At 44.4% G+C, this 13,812-nt stretch overlaps 1 long non-coding RNA gene across 3 annotated transcripts in view; it reads right to left on the bottom strand.

Annotated features, from left to right (window-relative positions):
- Positions 1-1,804: 1,804 nt before the first annotated feature.
- The window catches only part of LOC116835875 (uncharacterized), a 51,841-nt gene continuing 39,833 nt past the window's right edge, over positions 1,805-13,812 (bottom strand). For all 3 annotated transcript variants that reach the window (XR_012655197.1, XR_012655198.1, XR_012655196.1), the window contains 2 exons: positions 9,562-9,611; positions 1,805-6,193 (listed from right to left, as the gene is read on the bottom strand). This is a non-coding gene — a long non-coding RNA (uncharacterized LOC116835875). The remainder of the gene's footprint in view (positions 6,194-9,561; positions 9,612-13,812) is intronic.

Genomic DNA, 13,812 nt, shown 5'->3' with positions numbered 1-13,812 from the left:
GGACCAATCCCCAGACAGATTTTTGCCCCAGATCCCTAAATGGTCCCCTCAAAGAGGGGCCCACAACCCTGGGTTTAGCAGGCCAATGCTCAAACCAATGAGCTATCCCTCCCCCACACAGGGGCGGTGAAAAATGTGTAAAGTGCATAAGCTCTGCAGTCAAACCAGCCTGTGCTGTGAGCCTGTCACCTATCAAAAGCTAAAAAGAACTGGGTCAGGTGAGCACTTAGATGGGAAATCTCCTAGGAACTAAGAATACTGCAGGAAGGGATACTAGTGATTTAGTAGGCAGCACTCGTCCCTCTGAGTCAGTCAGCACTGGACTAGCTCTCTCTATGTTAGGGAGCACTATACTGCTGGAGGTGCCATATTTTAAATGAGAAGTAACAGTGAGATCCTGACCACGTCTTGTCACTGAAGGTTAATAGCATATATTATAATAGTCAGGGGTATATTAACATATAGGCCAAGGCCCAGTACAGCAATAAAACTGGGACAATATCCAGAGCTCAAGAGAGAGAAAAGGGATATGCAGATGATTTCTTTTACATTTTTTCCAATTATCTGTGATTTCACTCAGCTGTGTGTGTCAGTGTTGCCCACTGGCTGCTATTTGATGGTTCTGATAGTGTGTCCAATACATTCTTCTTTATACTTGAAGTTCTGTCTGGTTGCTGAGCAGCAGTAACAAGCTCCATCAGCAAGAGTAAGCATTTTTAAGCTCAGCAATCATTTTTACGGCAAAACAAAGGACTAGTCAGTCACTGGATGTCTTGACTAGATTCCAACATGGCTAATCTGTCAACATCAAATTGCACCTGTAGTTTCAATTGATAGTTTACTTACTGTCCTAAGCTATTGCGCAGTATTGCTTTTCTCTGTTAAAACAGTTGTTAAATTTCACCCCAGATGCTTCATTGTAGTGGTGAATGATGCAATTCCTGTATAAATTTGCCACCTCAGTTTGTCAAGCACTTAAGTGCTTCTTTTCATCTTGAAATAGCCTAAATAATAATATATTTATATAGCTCAAGATTTCCTACTGAATGTGGTTCTTCATAAAAACTAAGACCCAGATTTTAAAAGATGTTTAGGTGTTGCTGTGCTTACCATTGCAATGCCCAAATGGTCTAGGAGCCTAAATCTCATTTTCAAAAGGGATTTAGGCACTTGCCTGAATCAATTAGGTGTTGGGATGCTGAATGCAGCAATACCTAAATACCTTCAGACATCTGGGCCTAAATAATTAAGCCTCACAACAGTTCAGAGAGTTAGAAATTATCCTCAGTTTTTACAGATGAGTAAACTGAGGTGCCCTACAGTCAGATAGCAAGTCAGTTGCAAAGAGTTCTGAAGTTCCCACTCTCAGTCTCAGACCATAGCAACTTGACAACATTGACTCCCAAAGAGAAGATGACTGAAAACTATGCTTCCTGTCCTCTCCAACAGTCTTCAAGCTTTCTTATGAACTAAACTTCTGTAAGGTCTGAATAAGCTCTGTGAGGAAACTCTGATTTGTATTCAGCCCATCATTTTTTCATGTGCATCCACTCCAGGCTAGATCCAGTTTGCGTAATTGTCATCAAAGTTCCAACACTGATGTGATCATTTGTTATGTTTGCTGTTGAATACAGTACTGGTCCCCAGAATACATTCTTCACTGAGCTGCTCCTCAACATCTGTATTGAGTAGCTGCTCAATAGGATGTGACAGCAGAAAAGGTGGCCCGTATCACACTCAAATATCTGCAGGTCTATAGTTGTTTCTGGCATGGACATCTTTCTCTGGCTTCTTTTTCCTCAGCCTTGCCATGACAAGTCACTGACAGCTCTGTTGTCATGTCTGCTGTGGGAATTTCGTCTTTCTGTGATTCATTCTCAGCAATCACGATCAGGGCCAGGCAGTCCGGTGACCATCTTTACTGACATCTTTCACCCAGGGAAAGGATTTCCTTTTTTGATTTTTTCTTAGTATTTTCTATTTACTTCTTCTCTCCCAAAGTCTTTATGAAAACTGTATTTTCCTGGGTCAAGGATTCTGCCATTACTTGGGTGCATGCAACTGTAATTTTACTCCTCTGGCTTCTTATATAATTTCCATATACTGTGCTATCTTTGATCCATTATCTTCCTCTTCCTCTTGGATTTTCCAGGTTTTGTTTTGTTCAGGGTGGGGGTTGTTTTTGTTTGTTTTCTTCCCCTGTTCTCCAGAGGTAGCTCAGGTTTCCAGTGAAATATGCTGCAAAAATTTTCTTTCCTGTTTCATACTTGTTTTGATTCAGAGTGAGGCCTGCCATCATCAGAATATTGCCTGCCTTGTCTCCCACAATGAGTATGAGGAAATTAAATCAGTATTCCTCATTCTTCTTTAAAAGTCCAGATGTCACAGAAAGCTGCTCAGAATGCCATATACATTTTGGTCATGCTGATTTATCAGTAAAGTTACAGTACTTGGGAGGCACTATGGAAACCATTAGCTCTATTGTCCTTGTTAGTTTCCAGAGTCTTTATTATTTATTTATTTCTGCTGCTCTGGTCCCTTTAAGATGGTATGCTCTCACTCTCTGTGCTCTTGCGGATATGGCCACTCCCTTTCTATTTCAAGGGCTCCTTGCTGCAGCTTTTAATTGAGCGTATTCTTTTGTGCTCTTTCCTACTTTTTCTTTGTCTCCTCATGTCTAGGCTGAAGGTTTTTCCTTCTCTCTCTCTCTCTGTTCAGCCCCAGCCTCCTCTGGGCGTGTCCAGTGTATCGAGGTGAGAAACTCAAACTCCCTCCTCTCACACAGAACAGTTTCACTGACTCTCTTCTTCCTTCTGGAGATGAGGTCTGTCTTACCCCATATAGTGTGAGCAGAGAGAAATCAGGCCCCAAGGGTGAAATCCTTGCCCCACTGAAATCAATGGGAATTTTGCTATTGACATCAGTGAGGCCAGGATTTCACCACATGTGCTTAAGCAGAGGCCTGCAGAGTGACATCCTACACAAAGTCCCTCAATTTATTAGATGACAAGTCCCTCCTGCAACCTTATCCTAGTTCACATTGGTACTCTACAAGTTCAATTCAACCTCTCAAAAATTAACTAAAGGGTACGTATTTGACTAACAGTCTATGAAACAAGAGGCAGACAGATTTTGAATTTCTTACGCACAGGAGTTTGCTAGAGACAGACAGTCTAGTCCTGTGGGCACTGAAGAGAGAGCCAGGAATTCCTGGTTTCTAATCTCAGCTCTAACTCATTCTGTGGCCTTGAGTAAGTAACTGAACCTCCGCTCTGTAAAATAGGGATAACAACACTTATATATGTTTTTGGGGTGTCAGGGTTGCCAACTGTCTCAATTTCTTCATGTGTCATGTGAGTTTGTCTGTGGCTTGAGCCAGTGGCCATAATGGAGAAAGCACCAGCCCCCTGTGAATTTCAGCTCTCTTGAGAAAAAAACCCTCCAATTGGTTGCCTCCCTTAACTTGCCATACTGAAGAGGACCAGAGAGGGCTGCTGCAGGAAGCAGGGAGAGCTCTCTCCCCCTTGCCTCAGAAGTGGGTGCCTCACAGAAGGGGAGGAGGGAGCAGAAAGAGCCCGAGAGCTCAAGGAGGCCCTGCTCCCCCCCCCCCACTCCCCTTCTATGAGCAGAAGGATAGCTCCTCTGCCCTTCCACCCCCGCTCTGCAACACCCAGGCCATGTCTACACTACAGCAACATGGCTGTGGAGGTGCAGCTGTGCCATTGTAGCGCTGTGGCATAGATACTTCCTACATCAATGGAAGAGGTGGTAGCTAGGTTGATGGATGAATTCTTCCATTGACCCAGCCATGTTTACATCAGGGATTAGGTTGGCCTAACTATGTCACATAGGGTGCAAATTTTTTCACAGCCCTGAGCAATTTAGCTAGGCCAAGCTAATTTTTAAGTGTAAACCAGGCCACAGCCTGGGAAGGGGCAGAGGGCAACCAGCTGCAGCCCCCACCCCAAGCCTGAGAGATGAGAGTGAAGAACTCCAGGGGCTGTAGGAAGAGCAGAGATGAGGCTGGGATGTGTGGGGCAGAACAGATATGGGGGTAGAACTGATGGGGCCTGGGCAGATGTGGGGGCAGAACTGAGGGAAGAGCTGGAGGCTCAGAATGCGGGGTGATGGAGGGCAAAACTAACAGCTGGGCAGATGTGGGGGTGAAAGTTCCTGCAGTGGGAGCCAAAGCATCTTTATAAATGTGGGCATGTTGGCAACGCTAATTATCAAACACACATACACATGCAAAAAATCAACATAATCAAACATAATAAAAACAGAATATAATCTTTAAAAACACACATCATGATTTCGGGGCATTCTTGAGATTTTTGGGGAATCTGATTTTTGAACCATTGAGGTTGGCAATTCCAGAGTGTTGTGAGTATCAATGAATGTTTGTAAAGTACCTTGAAGAACAAAAGTGCTGTATAGTGTAAGCATAATTGACCCAAATTCAGTACTGGTGTAGCCAAGTGCAACTCTGCTTCTTCAAGTGGCAACTGAATATTTCCATTTGTAAGATCAAGGCAGGAGCCACCCTAGCCATTTTATTGGCCAGGGCAGCAAATGTTTTCTGTGCCCTCCTTATACCTCCGACCACAACCAAAAAAAGCCAGACAGTCAGCTGAGGAAGAAGAAACTTCAGTGAATCAAAAATGGTGTGCAAATCAGAGTGAAGGGGAGGAAAAGCCAAGCAGCATGGTGGTCCAGCACTGCTCACCCACTCCCAGAACCAGCCCTAGATCAAGGAATCTGCACCATGAGCATCCAGGATCTTCTGGAATGCCATGTCTGTTAGGGCCACTCTCCCCCTCCTGTCCTGTCCATCCCTCAGTTCCTTTCCAGCTACTGAAGGTGCAGCAAACTCAGATTGCACACAGTGTCCTCAACGTGTTTCTTATAGTTTCCTTTCTTTTCTCTCTTTCTCTGCCATTTTGAGACACATTTGGTTTTGTTTGGCCTGTGAGATAGCCAGGTTTTTCTTTTAAAAGATAAAGAGGAGATACCCATCCAGCATGGGCTCTGTCTGGACCACCAGCCACACGAGGGCAGCTTCACACATCCCTACTTCAGGACCAGTTGATGAAGGTGGCACTGAATAAGGCTAATGTCAGCTTTGAAGATTGTCCCTCAGGAGCCTTGTAGACCAAGAAGGGGAGGGAGAGGACAAGTGGACCCAATGGATACTGCTTTCCAGAAGACTCTGGCAGCTAATGTGCAGGCAGCAGGATCCCACAAATGTGAATATTCACGGGCTCATTTCAGAGAACTCTATTTATAGGTAAGTAATGTTCACTTGTCTTCGATGGAGTTACACCTGCTTATACCCAATGGGTGAAATGTGGCCCGCTGTGTTGCACTATTGGACAGGATGATGTCTGTCCTCTCCACAGATAGCATCACTGGCTCTTCCAATAGGTGCATTTGAAGACTGGAATAAATAATGAACAATACGTGGCCTCTAAGGGACGGTTGATGTTGAAGTTTGGATAACAAGATTCTGTTATTTTATTCCTGTGTATTTTTCTAAATGACAAAAAATGCAATAATCTACAGAAAGAAATATGCTTAAAGTCGAAGGATTTGTGTCGAAACATGGAACCAGGGACTGAATGCGAAGTGGCTGAGGTCATTCCATCTTGTAAACCAAATGTGTTTGTATATACATAGCATATGAACAAGTGCAAATCCCAGAGTCACATAAACATTCCATTTCATCTGTGGATGTTGAAATAACAAAAAGGGCAGTGTCAAAAAGCTCTTCTCAACAGACAAGCTTTAAATGTATGTTAAGGGCTGATGTGACACTGAAATAATAACACAGAGAACATGGAAAGTGAGACTAAAAGCAATATTTATATTACCATTAATTTCTGATTTTTAAGGGGATTTTAAAGGTTGTCTTACCAAAGGCTGATTGGATTAGGAGAGTAGAGTCTATCGCTTCCCCAAAGCTAGTTGATGCAAGGGTCCCAAAATGAATCAAATCTTTTACCATATCAAATTCCCAGGAGAGTATAAAGTCATTTCTCACAGAAAAAAAGATAGAACCATCAGAGTTTACACACTTTAAATTAAAGTTCCACAAATCCTATGAAAGAAAATTCCTCCAACCAGATTTGTCCCTCAAATCATTGGGATGCTCGTGACCTTCTCCTCTCCCATGTGTCTTGTCCATCTCACCTTCCTAGGAGGGAAGAACAAATAAATTTAGCAACTGGATCAATTTTGGAAATACACACTTTCAGCCATGTTATTCATCATGACAAAAAAAACTCTCCTAAGAAGCCTGATCCAATCCAAATACGGAGATAGTGAAGAACTGTGTTTGTAAGAGTATCGTGTCTTCTCAGTAAGCTCTGTGCTTTCTGAGTGAAATTCTCCTATCAGATTAAGAGCTGTGGAAGCCCACGTTGCAATACACGAGCCATTGTGCAGAACAGACTTTGTACAGACCCACCATCGTGCAGAACTGCACATCCTCTGTATGCTGCAGAGCTGACCTGAAAAGCCCAACATGGAGGAGGGTTTTTAAAAGGCGGGCCTTGGGAGGAGCTGACACATAGCCACTGGATGTGCAACTAAGTGAATCCATTAGTCATCAATAAGAGGACGTGCAGGGATCATAGTCCCCATTCAAGCTCAGGTTCTGGAACAAGGACTGGGAGGGGACAGAGCAAGGCTCAGTGCCTTATCTATGGGTTGATGGACTATTCCATCCCCCACGCAATTCCTCTTTATAAAGCGCCTTTACACAGTTTTGGTGCTGGGGATAGAGTGAATTCCACCTTTGTGTTTTTCAAGATTTATCCAACTTGAGCTTCATCAGATTTGGTCTAAATCAAGTAACTCTAGTGATAGTGTCTCTACAGTAGATATAGTTGTAATGCCTGTTATCCTAGACCAGCCGATTATCCAAACTTCTTTAAAAGAACCTGCAAATGATCCATCATTTAAATTATCGGTAATCATACTGTAAAGTGATGCCTTGTGTCTAACATTTTATAGCACATTACTGCAAGGCAATAATTAAATAAGACTGCTTGTAAAATTAAAACTACATATTTGCTCATTTAGATTTCAAAGCCATTTGTCATCCTTGAAAATAAGAATTCGAAGCTATTTTCCCTTCTTTGCCCAATGCACCTTTGGTATGCATATAATCTGTTCTACTGTAGTCAGAAGCAAATTAAGATTTATCGGGGCCCTGGAAACAAAGAACATTTGGGTCCCCTACACCCTCCTCGCTATGGGCCCCACCCCCGGCTCCTCCCCTTCCCACTGAGGCCCCACCCCCTGGCCAGTCCAGAAGCTGGGCCATGTTAACAGCCACCCAGGGAGCCCAGGCAACTCTGGGGAGCCCTGGACCCACAGGCATAATTTCACTGCTATATTTGTGGGGGCAGCATGGTGGAGAATGCATTGTGGGGCATGCGTGCGCACACACACACACAAATACACACACACAGATGCATGCACTGAAGCTAGTTCCTCAGGCTCACTGGCTCTCTCCCCCTGCCTGGAGTGGTACCTGAGCTGCTGGCATTGTGGGGGAGATGGGCCAGCTTAACAGGGGAGCTCCAGCCCTTCAGTCACCCCTCCGCCATCATGAGCCACCAGAGCAGGGCATGCCCCAAGCCAGCCCATAGCAAGGCTCCTCATGGTGCAGGCTGGGGCCCTTCCTGGGGCTACAGCACTGACCCTGGCCTGCAAGCTCTGCTGGATGGTGCCCCAGCTCCCACTGCCCATGACCACCCAGAACCTGGGCAAACCGCCCGTGGTGGATCTGCACAAGCCCCGGAGCCTTACCCAGGCAAAGGGACCAGGGCCATGGCCAGGTGCAGACATGATGCAGGGGTTGTTGACATAGTCACCATGGAGACGAGCCCTGCTCCTCCTCCCAGGACCCTGCCACTGCCAGAGCTGGCCTGCAGTCACCTGACAAAGCACAATGCTCCTCCCCAAACTACACTTATGACGGATTCGCCCTCTGCCCTGGGTGGCACATCGCGGGGGCGTGGGGACATGGGCTAGGAGCTGCTCTCAGGTGGAGGGTCTGGGGCTCCCTATAGTGCCCAGACTCTCCAAGTGGCTTTTACCACAGCCTGGCTCCAGCTTCATGCCTGGCCAGGGAGTGTCCTGGGGGGAACAGGAGGAAGTTTCAGCACCAGTGGCCCCTCACTTCTATACAGGCTCTGGTGCGCCTGTGGGGGCCCCCAAATTGGCCAGGACCACTGTAATCTGTCCTCTGTCAAGTAAATCAAATCTCTAACAATAGTATTACAACAAGTGGGATACTCAGAAATTCTCAAACAAAAAGAATGAGAGAGAACGGGTCGGTCTAGATGATGAAAAAAGCTGCTTTATAAAATCATGTTAGCATAGGCTTTATCTAGATTAAAACATGATCAGCTAACATGACTTTAAAGGTGTTAAACTGCTTCTACACAAAGATTTAAGGTGTGATTCAACCTGTTTTAGTGAACATGAGTCAGCTAACATAGTTTAAAACATCCTTTTTTCCCCATTGTCTAGACAGGACCAATGGGAACACGAAGCTAGGCTAGGCTAGGCTATACTAACAGTGAGGAGAGGCAGATGCAAAGCAAAACAAAAAAGAATTTAAAATTTTTAGAATGTTATAAGAGAAAACTCAAATAGCATACCAAGCATAAATGACATAGAACATTACCAAGTACTTACCTCTTAACACATTAACCACTGCGAGCTTGTACATGCTACTCTTCCCTACACTGTGCAGCTAATACTAAATGTGTTGTTATTAACAAGAACAAAACAATACTCAATAATATACTGTTGCTTGAGAGAAGAAGCAACTTTTCCTCTCCTTAGCTGTGTAAGTCCAGCTTCACTATTGCTGACCTGTTCTTTGCTTCTCTTTGGCTTAAAGTGCTCTTTAGTGTCAATGGTCCTGCGTCTCTCTCTCTTTTTACCGAGCTTATCCATAAGCAGGGTTTCTACACCTACTTGGCCCTTACTTGTCCATTAGGCACCTTTGAACTGTATTCCTTCAATAGATGTTCAAACAGGCATTCTCTCTGTTCATGTACTTTAGGTCTTTTGTGAGTGAGCTTCTCATTTACTGTTTTCAGGATCTGTTTTCATCTAACACAGAAAGGACTGAGCAGGCGGAGTTTGGTGGTGGAGCATGGAAAAGAGTTCTGAATGTTCTGCAGGGGAAGGTGGGCATGCATCTGCTGTCTGAAGCATTATTAAGGACTTCAGCATCTGCATTTTCTTCTCCATGACGTTAATCCACTCAGTAGCATCCTTAAACTCCCGACTTTCTTTTCTGTCCTGCCTTTCGGCTTCCCTCCACTCTTTGTGTTCCCTTTTCTCTGCACTGGAGAAGTGCAGTATCTCCTGGAACATACAGTGACCAGATGTCCCATTTTTAAAGGGACAGTCCCATTTTTGGTGACTTTTTCTTATACAGGCACCTATTACCCCCATCCCATCTCGTTTTTTCACAGTTGCTATCTGGTCACCGTACCAGAACATGTCTTCTTTGCTCCGTCTTGGGCACTTTCTTACCTAGCAGAGACGCTCAGCCAGTGTGTATGGGGTGTTCCTCAAGGCCACATCTGCTGAAACAGAAGGAACAGTGCACAGAAGCATGATTTGTTAAGTTCATGGACAGTATTGAAACATTTCAGTGAAATATACCTCTGGTAACATAACAATCACTTTCTGACTGACCCTTGGCAAGCACACATCTTGGCGAACACCCAAAGCATAGTGAGTGTTGGTGGCGGGGGCGGGACGCTCTACATCAGAAAACGAACATTCTGCAAAGATTGCGGTGCAGCTGAATTTTTTTAGAAAAAAATCTAAAATTCAAAAGCAGGAAAGCGAGGGTACGTCTACTACACGCTTCTGGCTTCCGGCCTGGTCCTTATGCTGCTCACCTACGTGCTGCTTTGGTCCCTTCACAAATGGTTGCCTAATGGCGCAGGCAAGTTTCCTGCAATGGGGGAAGGAACAAAGCAAGCAACCTTTAGCAAAGGATTGCCAAGTACCTCCAGGAAGCTTTCCTAGAGATCTCTCTGGAGGATTCCCATGAGATGTCAACATACATCAACACCCTGTTCCATCGTACTGATTAGCTGCACAGGGAAATGTCCAACACACAGAAACAGAGCTGGCCTTGTACATTTCTGTATCCTGAACCCACCTCTGCACTACACACACTACAGCCATTTACCAAGCATCTCCTCTCCTGCTTCTTGTTTGCTGGAGAGCAACTGCTAAGACTGGCTAGACACCTCCAGAGTGGTGAACAATTCCTGGCTGCCTGCCTCACCGGGCCACCTCACTGGGAGCTCCACATCATTGTCTAACTCCACCTCTTCAGCAATGACTCCGTCCTCCAGGTTAGATCCTCTTTCTGCTGCCCTCAGACCCACCGAAGTATCCGCTGGACTCCTGGCAGTGGAGGTGCAGTTGCCACCGAGGAAAACATCCAGCTCCTTATAGGACTGGCAGATCACTGGTGCAGCACCGGAGTGACAGTTTGCACCCCTCACTTTATGGTATGTCTGCCTCAATTCCTTTATTTTTGCTCTCCACTGCAGTGTGTCCCAATGATAGCCCTTTTCACACAGGCCTTGAGAAATCTGCCCATAGGTATCAAAATTCCTACAGCTCAAGCACAGCTGCGACTGCACAGCTATACTGAGACAGACAAAAGTCCGTCTAGCCCAGGTAATCATCAAGTGATCCATTCCCTGTCGCCCAGTCCCAGCTTCCGGCAAACAGAGGTTAGGCACACCATCCCTGCCCATCCTGGGTAATAGCCATTGATGGACTTATCCTCCATGATTTTATCTAGCTCTTTTTTGAACCCTGTTGTAGTCTTGGCCTTCACAACATCCTCTGCCAAAGAGTTCCACAGGTTGACTGTGTTGTGTGAAGAAATACTTCCCTTTGTTTGTTTTAAACCTGCTGACTATTAATTTCATTTGGTGACCCCTAGTTCATGTGTTATGAGAAGGAATTAATAACATTCCTTATTTACTTTCTCCATACCAGCCATGATTTTATAGACTTCTATCATCTCCTCCCTTAGTCATCTCTTTTCCAAGCTGAAAGGTCCCAGTCTTATTAATCTCTCCTCATACAGAAGCTGCTCCACACGCCTAATAATTTTTGTTGCCCTTTTCTGAACCTTTTCCAATTCCAATTGTTTAGTCTAGAAAAGAGAAGACTGAGAGGGGACATAATAACAGTTTTCAAATACATAAAAGATTGTTACAGGGAGGAGGGAGAAAAATTGTTCTTCTTAACCTCTGAGGATAGGACAAGAAGCAGTTGCAGCAAGGGAGGTTTAGGTTGGACATTAGGAAAAACTTCCTAACTGTCAGAGTGGTTAAGCACTGGAATAAATTGCCTAGGGAGGTTGTGGAATCTCCATCATTGGGGACTTTTAAGAGCAGGGTAGACAAACACTTGTCAGGAATTGTCTAGATAATACTTAGTCCTGCCAGGTCCAGGCCGGGGCTGTATTTGGGCCGGGGGAGGGGTGCCCTTCTCCCAGCCATGGCAAGTCCCAGCCGGGCAGGTTCCCTGAGTGCTGCTGCGTAGCTTACAGGGAATTTAGGTGGCACCATATCTTAGAAACAGAGGCCTGTTTCTCCACTCACTCACACCAGTTTTACATATTGAGGGATTTACTCCTGATTCATACCAATATAAATGAGAGGAGAATTAGACCTTCAAAATATACCATAATGGCCAATGCACACACTCTGGAATATAGGGACATAAGTATCTAAGTAAAATAATATGCATAATTCTTAAATATCAGGAATCCGATAATTTATAATCCTAAAACTTCTCCTAAAAATTCTTATGAATTCTGGATAGAATTTTCAAAAGCATTGAGTGTTAGTCGAATTCTGCTCCCAAGCAAGGCAATGAGAGTTTTATCACTGACTTCAATGGGAGCAGACCACTTTTGAAAATCCCACTCTTTGGTTCATAGTTATGGCTTATGCTCAAAACTCTGAAATATTTTGAATTATTCCCCTTCCACCTTTAAATTTTTTAATTGATTTGGCACCCTTGAGAGCGACAGGCTAGTGGCACTGACTAGAGTACGGGTGGCCAACCTGAGCCTGAGAAGGAGCCAGAATTTTACAATGTACATTGCCAAAGAGCCACAGTCATTCATCAGCAGCCCCCTATCAGCTCCCCCACTCCCTGCTCCCAGTGCCTTCCACCCACTGGCAGCCCCACCAATCAGCGCCTCCCCCGCCCTCCCTGCATCGCCTGATCAGCTGTTTCATGGCATGCAGGAGGCTCTGGGGGGTAGGGGAAGGAGCGAGGGCACAGCAGGCTCCGGGGATGGGGCAGGAAGGGGTGGAGTGGGGACAGGGCCTTTGGCAAAGCCAGGGTTTGAGCAGTGAACACCCCCTGGCACATTGGAAAGTTGGCGCCTGTAGCTCCAGCCCCGGAGTCGATGCCTGTACAAGGAGTCGCATATTAACTTCTGAAGAGCCGCAGTGGCTCCGGAGCCACAGGTTGGCCACCCCTGGACTAGAGTGATGCACAGGGCAGGCAGACACTTTGCAGACCTCACCATGCAGCCCTCCTCGTGTATGAAGATCCTAAACAATTTTAACACAGCCAAACAGATAATTGCATTGTTCACATTTTGTAAAATAGATTCATTGCCAGGCTCAGACCATGTGTGCCAAATTTCAGCCTAGAGTGCACTTTTATGGCTGAGTCATAAAAGCCTGAAAGTAGTGGATTGTAATGCTAACAGCCTTAGCTACAACAGCTAACAGTATATCTATGATATTTTATTTACCTCTAGCAAAGACACCATATAAGAAAAGTCGAATAATGTATTCAGACTATTACAGATCATTTAATCAGGAAAACTCATGTATGATTTTATTTGGTAGGTTAAAACTGCAGTTTATATATTGATTAAGCAAAACAGGAACAATCTGTGATTCTATGCATCATGGAATTCAAAATTTGCCCATACAAAGCTCCTCTAATAGTTAAATTAAAAATGAAGACAGAATAAAAATCTTATAGGAGGAAAAAACATTCAGAAAGAATAGAAAACAATAAAATGAAATAAGCAAAACTACAGTTAGATACAAAATGCCTAGGGCCATTTTGAAAGGTATGTGTGACTATATATAAATATGAATGTTGTATACAAATATTATCTGCTTGTTCTTCTTTTTATTTAAGTTACATAGAGTGGAGACTACAGAAATAATCTGCTGTGTCATGACTTCTGCAGAGCTGAACAGGAATTCAAAAGCAATGGGCTAGCAATTTTAAAACAATAAACCAACCATTCATAGCTATTCTAAATAGAACAGGCCAACCATTATTGCTATAGATTGGCCAGTCCCTGTTGATGACTTTAAGAAAACATCAACATTGTGGTGCAGAAATTGCTTGAGCAAGCTCTCTGGAGATTGCTGTTGTACAGGGACTGGTGTTTGTGATTTGGCAACGGTGCACTATGACCACCCTGATAGTCCATTACAAATCTGGGATTGGCAAAATCCACTAAAGAATAAACCTAATAATTCTGAGAAGTGGTTTTTCAAGCATAACTGTTTCTTCTGGCTGAAATACATTCAAGTCTGTAGGGCAGAAGACAAATAGGTCAATTCACGCTCTGTTTTTTTCATACTTCATAAACTGAAATGACAGCGGTTTTAATATTACAGGCCATATTTTGACACCCAAATATTTTTGACAGCAAAATAGAGAAAATGGATTTCAGGAAGGCGGATTTTGGTAAGCTCAGAG

This window comes from Chelonoidis abingdonii, chromosome 2, assembly GCF_003597395.2.
Source record: "Chelonoidis abingdonii isolate Lonesome George chromosome 2, CheloAbing_2.0, whole genome shotgun sequence".
Taxonomy (NCBI): Eukaryota; Metazoa; Chordata; order Testudines; family Testudinidae; genus Chelonoidis; species Chelonoidis abingdonii.
Note: the sequence above shows the minus strand (reverse complement) of the source record. Positions and strands in the feature narration are given on the sequence as shown.